The sequence below is a fragment of the Puma concolor genome, chromosome E1, assembly GCF_028749965.1.
Source record: "Puma concolor isolate L17-30 chromosome E1, mPumCon1.1.hap2, whole genome shotgun sequence".
NCBI classification, from domain to species: domain Eukaryota; kingdom Metazoa; phylum Chordata; class Mammalia; order Carnivora; family Felidae; genus Puma; species Puma concolor.
In genome coordinates, this window is record NC_141680.1 from 1,343,999 (window position 1) to 1,350,756 (window position 6,758).

General features: G+C 60.4%; 1 long non-coding RNA gene across 1 annotated transcript; it reads right to left on the reverse strand.

Moving 5' to 3' along the window:
* Positions 1 to 2,627: 2,627 nt before the first annotated feature.
* On the reverse strand, positions 2,628 to 4,646 carry LOC147573955 (uncharacterized). Its single transcript, XR_015243671.1, has 3 exons — positions 3,586 to 4,646; positions 3,096 to 3,249; positions 2,628 to 2,961 (listed from the first exon to the last, which is right to left on the reverse strand). It is a non-coding gene; the product is annotated as an uncharacterized LOC147573955 (long non-coding RNA).
* Positions 4,647 to 6,758: the final 2,112 nt, after the last annotated feature.

Below are 6,758 nucleotides of genomic sequence, written 5' to 3' on the forward strand. Positions count from 1 at the left end.
GGGACAGAGAGAGACAGAGCATGAACGGGGGAGGGGCAGAGAGAGAGGGAGACACAGAACTGGAAGCAGGCTCCAGGCTCTGAGCCATCAGCCCAGAGCCTGATGCGGGGCTCGAACTCATGGACCGCGAGATCGTGACTTGAGCTGAAGTCGGACGCTTAACTGACTGCGCCACCCAGGCGCCCCCTAACAATGTATTTTATTTACCCCCGCATATTCCAGATATTATAACTTTTACATGTGATCACTATAGACATTATTGAGGTATCTTAGTTTTGTACTAAAGCTTTGAAAGTTCCAAATACATTTCACACTTAACATACTTAGTTCAGCTCAGACAGTTACATTTCAGGTGTGCGGTGGCCGCATGGGGCTGGTGGCCATCTGTGTGGGGACACAGCCCGGGAAGGAGCTCGAGGGGGCTCTGTGCTGTGTGGGGAGAGTCCCTGTTGTCTGCAAACCAGAGGCAATTGCTCTTGGATGCGTGTGTGCCGTCCACACTCCCTTCATCTCTGATCATTCCCGGCGAGTACTCTTCTCTCCCGGCTTCTCCAGATGCTCGCTGTCTTCTAAAGTCGTGACTCGTGTCCCTCTTCCTCGGTGGGTTTTCGCCCTGCGGCTCACTTGTGCCCTTCTTCATTTAGTAAGTGTTTCTTAAACACCTTCTGCGTGCCAGCCGCAGTTCCAGGCAGCAGCGAGGCGAACGTCTGTGTTCTCGCCGTTTCCAGTAAGGACCGGTATTTACGTCCTCAGGATTGTGGATGGTGGGAAGTGCTGTGAGGACAATAAAGTTGGCCTGGTGAGGAAGTCACTTCTGTTACAAAGCACTAATTTATTCTTGCAGTTTTTAAGTCCTATCTCAGTAAAGTTGATTTTATTTTATTTAAAAAAAAAACCATTTTTTAATGTTTATTTTTGAGAGAGAGAGGCAGACAGACAGACAGGCAGAGAGACAGAGTGCGAGTGGGGTTGGGGCAGAGAGAGAGGGAGACACAGAATCCAAAGCAGGCTCCAGGCTCTGAGCTGTCAGCCCAGAGCCCGACGCGGGGCTCGAACCCATGAACCGCGAGATCGTGACGTGGCTGAAGTCAGACACTCAACCGACTGCACCACCCAGGCGCCCCTAAGCGGTGATTTTAAAAAGAAGTCGTTCGGGGGCGCCTGGGTGGCGCAGTCGGTTGAGCGTCCGACTTCAGCCAGGTCACGATCTCGCGGTCCGTGAGTTCGAGCCCCGCGTCAGGCTCTGGGCTGATGGCTCAGAGCCTGGAGCCTGTTTCCGATTCTGTGTCTCCCTCTCTCTCTGCCCCTCCCCCGTTCATGCTCGGTCTCTCTCTGTCCCAAAAATAAATAAACGTTGAAAAAAAAAATTAAAAAAAAAAAAAAAAAAAAAAAAAAAAAAAAGAAGTCGTTCGGCGAGAGCTGGATTCAACGGAAGGGCACCGAGCGCCCACTGCGGACGGCTCAGGACCGGGCACCGCCGGGGATAGACTTAAAACCTCTGCCTGTCACGTGATTCGTATTAGCCCCTCACAGGTCTCTGGGCAACAGTCAGGGCCAGGCTGGGGACGGGGCGGAGGTGGAGTCCGAAACCTCTCCGCCCGGCCCACCTACGTCCCAGCGCGCACACCCAGTAACTGGGCCTGCACGCTCCCTTCTTGACCATGGTTGACTCTCTTTTTTATGAGTTTCCGGGCAACAGAAGCAACTTGGCCCATCTTTACCGATCTCCTGACACTTCGGCAAGAGAGCGGGCCCTGGACGCTGGTAACATCAGCGATGCCCAGCGCTCCCGTCAAGGCCACGTTGTTGGAGACTCGCGGTGCTCTCTGGGGCTGCTTCCTCCTCGTCCGCTGCTGCCGGAGTGCCCTCCGGGCCTGCACCCTGCCGCAGGGGCGGGGGCTCCGCTCTCCAGGTGCCAGGCGCGGATGAGCCCTGCTCCGTGTGTTCACTTGTTCTCTGCTGGTCAGTTCAGGGGCTTCTCGGGAACTGGAGGGGAGGGTGCATCGGGGCCCGCACTGCGGTCGGCCTGTGGGTGCCTGAGAGCAGCCGGGGCGGGGGGGCGGGGGTGTCGAGTGAGCTCCGATCGAGCTTCTGGGCTCCGGGCAGGTCTGGGGTTGGCCGCCTGCCAGCGTCCGTGAGGCCGCAGGCGGGAGGGGTAGGGGGTGGGGTCGGGTGCTGCCTGCGTGGTGTCCAGGGAGGTGTGCACACAGCGGGGGCTGCCACCTGTGCCACAGAGGACATTGTGACACTCGACGAAAGTGCCTTCCCCTGCCCCCGGCTCAGATGATGCTGACGTGTGCTCATTTTAGGGAATTCAAACAAAATAAAAATACGTCAAGGGCAAAAGGCACGAAGACTACCCAGACAAGGGGGCGCCTGGGGGGCTCGGTCGGTTGGGCGTCCGACTCTTGGTCTCAGCTCAGGTTGCGATCTTGGGTGCGGGAGTTCGAGCCCCACGGCAGGCTCTGTGATGATGGTGCAGAGGCTTCTGGGATTGTGTCTCTCCTTTTCTCTGCCCCTTCCCTGCTTCTGCATATGCGCTCTCCCTCCCTTTCTCCCTCCCTCTCTCCCTCTCTCTCTCTCTCTCTCCCCCCTCTTCCCCCCACCCCGTCTCTCTGTCTCTCAAAATAAGTAAACTCAAAAAAGATTGCCCAAAATATTATTACCCAGAAACAACCCCGGTAACGTTGTGGTGAGCATGATTCCGGGCTGATTTTTCCGATTGATCTTTTTCCGATTGAGTTGTCTGATGGCCATCTCTGGGTTTTGAAATGGGGTCGGGGGGAGGAGGCTTGTCCCCTCAGGGTCTGGAGTCCGAGTCTGGGCAGGAAATCACTGTGGATCGAGTCCCCGCAGCCCAGGGCAGGCGCTGGGGGCCCCCACCCTCGTTCTCTGCCACACGCCTGTCCGTCCGAGGGTCTGTCTGTCACAGCCGTGAGCCTGGGGGACGTCCTAGCTGGACTGCATAAATGAATAATTCAGTGAAAGTGGATAATTTCCATGGCAACCTTGCCAGCCGTGGCCTGCAACGCTGCCTCCCAGGGCCCGGTTTGCCCTAATAAAGAGACGAGTGCGTCAGCACAGAGCAAACTCACTTTTACGGGGCCGGGAAGGAAAGTAGGTCGCAGTAGCGGGCGGGGCTCGCAGAGCCCTGTGTAAGGACGTCGCACGCCCCGAGCCCGCGGTGTCGGGGGAACTGCCCTTCCTGGCCGGGGAGAGGTGGTTGGTGGCCCCGGGGAGCCCCCAATTCTGGGATAAAGAAATTGGGAAACGGTCCGTCACTCCACAGCCCGCAAAGGGTCTGCGGTCCCCCTTAGGACGTCCCTGTGAGGTGAGAAAGGGAAACTGAGGCCCACAGCGTTGCCTCTTAGAACATTACCCTGACCAGTGAGCTGGCGAGTGACGGAGCCTGGAGGCAGACCCCAGACCCACACGTGGGAGCTGAAGTCTGAAGGGGGTGCTCTGTCCGTCTTCCTGCTTAAACCAGGAGCTCACGTTAACCAGCTGGGGGGTGATTGTGTTTGGGGCCCAGCCCGGGTCTGGGGGCGCCCTCTGGGTGTGTCTGAGGCAGAGTGGAGGGGTTACCTGGGGTGAGTGCAGCAGGACTGGGACTTGGACCAAGGTCATGGTCAAGGCCAAGGTCAAGGCCAGAAGGTCAGGTCAGCTGTCCCTCTGTGGAACTTTCTGATGGTGCCAGATGCCCTCACTTGGGCAGCCAGAGCCGGCCTGCACCTCCAGATGGGAGGGGTTGGGGCACAGTCTCACTGGGATCCCCGGGCCGCCAGAGGAGTCAGCGGAGAGCAGAGGTGCAGGAGGGAGGGGTCGGGGTGAGGACACGGGGCAGGGGGCAGGGCAGGACTGGGGATGGAAGCACCTGGGAAGGACACGGGGGCAGGCTGGGTCGGGAGCCCTCTTCGGGGCCCAGCCTCTCTCCTGGTCCCCAGGGTCAGCGGGGAAGCCCCAAGAGGCAGGTGCCCTGGACCTCCCACCTGTAGGGCGGGAGCACCTGCGTCTCCCTGAAATGCACTCACGGGCTCAGCTCCTCCCAGGAGCCCGCAAGCCCTCCGAGGTCATTCAGATGACCCCGCCCACGCTCTTCCTGATGGGGCACTTGCCCCTTTTCCTAGGGCTCCCCCTCTATTGGCCAGACCTGAGGGTCGAGGGTGCAGGCCCCTTGGGTGTGATCTATAACCAACCCCGTTAGTGGAGGGCAGGGAGAGACGGAAGACAGTGACATCCCTCCAGGCTGGCGGGGGACAGGTTTGATCTCAGGCAGCCGCCGGACGAGTGGGTCTCTGATCCACACCCCACATGGTGATGGTGTATGCGGAGGCCTCACCTGGGCTCAGTCACGCGGACGGTGCAGGTGTTCTCAGCCATGGCACTGGTCAAGGCGTTGTCTTTGGAGCAGCCTCTGGGAGCAGGAAGGGCAGGGTGGGAGGTGAGCAGCCTGGAGTGCCCAAGGCCAGCCCTCGGCTCAGCCTGCGGTCCTCCCCCAGCAGCACTGCGACCCTGAGCAGAGAAGGCGAGCAGGCTCGCGACTCTGGGCTCTTGTGACCTGTGAGGGGGCAGCCGAGTTCATGGTTTGTGTTGGGCTTTGGAGGGGCCTGGGCCAAGGTCTGGCCGGGATCAGGGCTGGGGTCAGGGCCGGGCTTCAGGCGGGATCAGGGCCAGGGTCAGTGCCAGGGTTCAGGGCCAGGGTCCAGGCTGGGGTTCAGGGCCGGAGTTCAGGACCAGGGTCAGGGCCAGGGTTCAGGGCCAAGGTTCAGCTGGGGTCAGGGCCGGGGTCTGGGCCGAGGTTCAGGGTGAGGGCCAGGGCTCAGGGTCAGGGCCAGGGTTCAGCTAGGGTCAGGGTCAGGGTCAGGGCCAGAGTTTAGGACCGGGGTCCGGGCCGGGGTTCAGGGCGGGGGGTTCAGGGCGGGGGGTTCAGGGCCGGGTGGGCCCACAGGAGACCTTAATGCCAATTGAAAACAGAGCCAAACAAAACAGCTCTCTTCCTTCAAGCTAAAAGTGATGGTGTGGGGTCAATAATTGGAGTCACAACTAGAGCCCCCATATATGGTGGGGAGAGGGCGTGGGGGTGCTGCCTCCCCACTTATTAGATGGCCCAGCACGGCTGCCCTGTCAGAAGGTGGGGCGAGAGGTCGGAGGGCATGGCGGGGGGAGGGTGTGGGTTCCGGGGTTTAACTGCCAACCTCCCGCTTCAGTTCACATGTGCTCCCTCTGTCCAGACTGTTCTCACACCTGAGGACGGAGCTGGGCACCTGCTGGGGACCCCTCTCGGGCACCGCCTGCAGCCCCCTGGGCCTGTGCTTCTCCCAGCCCTGCTCAGGCGGGCAACCCCCAGGCTGTGCAGGTCAGCAGGGCCTGCCCCCAGTCCACAGCCTGAAGGCCTCGTCTGTTCCCACGTCCCCGAGCTCAGAATGCACTTGGGCACAACCTAGAAGTGGGGCCATGTGCACACCCCACGGGCGCACCTTTGACCGAAGCGGGTGGGGTCACAGAAATGTGCTTCCTCTCCCCCCCACCCCGGCGGTGCCCCCTCCCAGCCAAGCGGCTGGCCTCCTGCACAGGCTGCAGGCGATGCGTCACCTCTTGGCCCCCTGACACACCGCATAACAGCCCCGCCCCCTGGACCGCATGACCGCCCCGCCCCACCCAGGTCCTGCTCCTGGAAAGGCAAACAGGGTTTCACAGATAGGGCTGGGTTTAGGGTCTTGGGATGGGAGGTGACCCTACATGACCGCAGTGGCCCTGAGCGCAAGCCCAGGGGTCCTCTCTGGAGTGAGGCGGAGGGAGATTCGGTTGTAGGAGGAGGAAATTCGGGGAGCGAGGCGGGATGCTGGGCCAGGAGTCCAGGAAGTACAGGGAATGTGGCCCTCGAGGTTGGAAAAGGCCAGGAGATCGGCTCCTCCAGAGGGAGTGCGGCCCCGCAGACCCCTGGGTTTGGCCGGAAAGACTGCTTCTGCCCTCCTGACCACAAGAGAAGAGCGGGCGTTGTTCGAAGCCGCCGGGTCTGGGCGCCCGTGGGGGTCCCAGTCCTCCGAAAGTGCCGGTACGTAAGCCTCTTCCTGGGCTCTGTGCTCTGGGGAGCCCAGGGCGAGACACAAGCCAGCCAGGGGTCGGCCGGCCCGCTTCATGCCCTCGGGCTCCGGGTCTCGGGGACCCCGGTGCGGACCTGCTCCATCCCCCAGCCAGGCAACCACACGGAGTCAGCGGCAGTCAGGCCAAGAGACGGTGTGAGTGCCCCTGCTCCTGAGCGGGGACCTGTCGTGGGTGTCTGGGTGCGTTTATGAAGGATGTCATTCTAGAACGTGCCCGGGGCGCCCGAGAGCCCTGTGCCCCCTTCATGCTGTAAGTCAGCATTTGTCTGCAACGTAAATGTCATCCTCTAAGGCATAGCCCCTTTGTGCAGTACGCAACCTGAACAACCATACAGGGTGGCCCTGATGAGCTGCTTGACCTTGGGCAAAGTATCTTACCTTTCTAAGCCTCTGTTTCTTCTGTAAAATGGGAGTAGTGAGGTCACCTCCCTTCGTGTTTTCCTGAGGAATTGACGACATGACACAGGTGGGCTCTGGAATAAATACTTAGTAAACAGTATTGGTGTCATCATTGCTGCTGTTATTTTCAGAAAATAGCAGTGGTCCAGGCAGGCCCCTAGAGCCCTGCCCGGGAAGCCCTGCCAGTGGAGGGGCAGGTGGCTGGCCTGAGGTCACACAGCCATCAAAGTGCAGAACCACATCAACTCAGACCTC